Genomic DNA, 3770 nt, shown 5'->3' with positions numbered 1-3770 from the left:
ATTTTTTCTTTATTGAGATAAAATCCACCATTTTAACCATTTTGAAGTGTACGATTCAGTGGCTTTTAGCATATTCACAATGTTGTGCAACCATCACCACTAATTCCAGAACGTTTTCATTACCCAAAAAAGAAACTCCATATTCATTAAGCAGTCACTTCCTGTTACTCCCACCTCCAGCCTCTCACAATCACTAATCTACTTTCTGTCTTTATGGATTTGCTTACTCTGCACATTTCATATAGATGGACTCATACAATATGTGGCCTTTATATTTGACTTCATTCACTTACCATTATATTTTCAAGTTTCACCCATATTGTAGCATATATCAGTTCTTCTTTATTTTTTATAGCTGAATAATATTCCTTTTTATGAATATACCACAGTTTATTAATCTACTCAACAGTGATGGACATTGGGTTGTATCTGCTTTGACTATTATGCATAATTATGCTATAAACAGTTGTATTCAAGTTTTGATGGGAACATATGTTTTCAATTCTCCTGGGTAAATATCTTGGAATGGAATTACTGCGTCATATAGTAGCTCCACGTTTAATTATTTGAGGAACTGCCAAACTGTTTTCCACAGTGACTGCATTCTACATGCTCATCAGCAATGTATGAGACTTCCAATGTCTCCACATTTTATTTTCATTTTCCTTTTAAAAAATTATAACCATCCTAGTGGGAGTAAAGTGCTGTTTCATTGTGGTTTTGATTTGCATTTCCCTAAGAAAAATGATATTGAGCATCTTTTCATGTGCTTATGGAACATTTGTTTATCTTCTTTGGAGAATGTCTACTCAAATCTTTGGTCCATTTATAGATTGGGCTGCTATCTTTTGATGAATTATAACAACTCTTTATATATTTTGGATTCTAGACCCTTATCAGGCAAATGATTTTTAAGTGTTCTGCCATTCTGGGTGTTTCCTTTTCACTTTCTTGTTAGTGTTCTTTGATGCACACATTTTAGTGGAGTTCAGTTTATCTTTTTTGCTTGTTGCTGTGCTTTTGGTTTCATATTTAAGAAATATTTGCTTAGTCTCAGGTCATGAAGGTTTCAGGTTTACACTTAGGTTTCCTTTTAAGAGTTGTACAGTTTTAGGGACTTCCCTGGTGGTCGAGTGAGTACGACTCTGCACTCCCAATGCAGGGGGCCTGGGTTCGATCCCTGGTCGGGTAAGTAGATCCCACATGCATACTGCAACTAAGAGTTGGCATACTGCAACAAAAAGATCTCACAACTAAGATCCAGCATAGTCAAAATAAATAAATATTTTAAAAATAAAATAAATAAAATAAAAGAGTTGTACAGTTTTAGCTCTTATATTTAGGTCTCATCCATTTTGAGTTAATTTTTGTACATAGTGTGAAGAAAAGTTTCAGATTCATGTGGAAAGGTTTTCTTTTGCATGTGGATATCCAGTTGTTTCAGCAGCATTTGTTGAAAAGGCAATTTTTTTTTCATTGAATGGTCTTAGCATCTTTGCAAAATCAGTATTTGCTTCATGTATTTGGGGGATCTGTTGTTAGGTTCACAACTGATCTTACTTTTATTTGAATGTAGCAACAACATGATATTTTTTACCTTAAGGTAAAATAAGGAGTTTCTATATTTAAAAAGTAATCTTGGTGAACATAAAAAAAATTAGGTGAGGTATGAACTTTCACAGAAGAAAGTTTCATAATATACGGTCACTGCAGATCATACTACACTCAGAAAGAGTCTAGACAAGGAGGAAGATGTTTCTCAGAATCATTCTGCAATGAAAGAAAAATTTTCTTCTTTTTGCCTATGAGCACCGAAAGCAATCTAAAGTTTCAGAATAAAAATATTAGGTACCTTTTATTGAATGCTTACTGTTCCAGGCACTGTATTAGGGATTTTTATAATGCTTTTTTTTTTTTTTTTGGCTGTACGTGGGCCTCTCACTGTTGTGGCCTCTCCCGTTGCGGAGCGCAGGCTCCGGACGCACAGGCTCAGGGGCCATGGCTCACGGGCCCAGCCGCTCCGCGGCATGTGGGATCTTCCCGGACCGGGGCACGAACCCGTGTCCCCTGCATCGGCAGGCGGACTCTCAACCACTGCAGCACCAGGGAAGCCCTATAATGTTTTATTTAATTCTTACATCAGCGCTATAATGTGGTGTCTTATGTCAGCAGAACATGAGTCAAGCAGTCATCTACAAATGTGATTTTTAAGAAAGTGTTTCTAGGAGAAACAGGTAAAGGAGTAGGGATAGCAGGACAGATAAGGGGAAGTAGCCAAACAAGGGTGGGATTCCAGGAATTATCCAGCAGAGAATGCTTCAGCCTGATCCTACAGAGGAGCTCTGGATTGTAAACTGCAACTCAGATTTATCTACCATGAGGTTAATGAGCTGGACTTTTATTCTCCTTAATCATCAGTCATTGGCTAAGGGCTACCCAGGGGATGTATAAACACTGAGGTGCTTGCTCGCTCTGCCTATGGGCAATGGTGGTCCAGGAGCCAAGGGCAGCTTCTCCAAAGAAGAGTCTCAGTTGCTTTCAGGTGGTGTTCGTGGTGGAGCTGGTTACTGGAAACAAAAGGAAGTTGAAGCTGGAGAAAGGGTGGTTTGAAAATGTGAGGGGGATCCAAGAGTATCTGGGCAAGCACCCATGAGTCTGCTACAGATGACGTACTATTTTTTTTCCAATTTAGAGAGAAAGAAACAGAAAGGTTAAGTGCGCAGAGTCACAAAGAGAATGAATGCTAATGTATCGGACTCCAAATTCCTTTCCCCTTTAATGTGGTGCCTCCAGTCAGGAAGGTAATGTCATCTGGGAACTTCCAAGCATCTCCTGTTTTGTATATCGTTGTGTTATTTTCTTCAAACAGAATAAACTGTTTTAGATATTCTTTTTTTGGGATCTGTCAAATTGCATGCAGAATTTTGTATGTGAGTGTATGTGTGTGCTTTTCTTCTTCTGGGGAGAGAATCTATGGCTTACACAAATTTCTTAATGGGAATATAAAAACCAAAATGTTTAGAATCACTATTTTAAAAGATCATTCTCTATATTTACCTATTTTCCTGTCTAGGTTTTTATGACTTGCTTATCACTATTATGTCTCTAAAACATTGTTCTCATGAGGTCAAATTATAATTATCACAGATGGCAATTTAGGATGATAGAAGTTGTTTTTCCCCTGCTCACAACACCACTTTTACTGCATCACATAAATTTGAGAGGGATTGGCATTAACTCTTTTTTAAACATTTGGTATAACTCAGCATTGCCGCCATCTTGTCCTAGGCTTTTATATGTTGGAAGTGTTTTTATTACTAGTTAAATTTCTTTAGTTATTGTAAGTCTTTCAGATTTCTATCTCTGACCAGTAGTACAAAGAACTTACATGTTATTTTGTTAGGCAGAGAGTTTACTTAAAATTAAGGCAAAAAGTTCATTTAGGGCCTTAAATGGTTTGTGTTTTCACTGATCAATTCTGGATAAGTGCCAGATATTCACTTAGTGTCTGTATGACTTACACACACACAATCAACCTGGATATCAAGTGCTATTAAAAAAAATTTTTTTAAATCCCAGTAATTTTCCTGAATGTTTTTCTTCTGATTATGTGATATAAGTGGGCAGAGTCTTGTGTACAGTTAACCACTACGACTTCCTTTACAAAATGAGTCTGAGGGTGTCTCTGTAAAGAAGGAAGATTCTAAAGTTTAGTATTGTAGAGCTAAGCCCCATGGACTGAGAAAACTCTGAGGCTTTGGGGGTGGGGG

This window comes from Orcinus orca, chromosome 12 (assembly GCF_937001465.1).
Source record: "Orcinus orca chromosome 12, mOrcOrc1.1, whole genome shotgun sequence".
Lineage (NCBI taxonomy): Eukaryota > Metazoa > Chordata > Mammalia > Artiodactyla > Delphinidae > Orcinus > Orcinus orca.
This window is presented reverse-complemented; position numbering follows the sequence as displayed.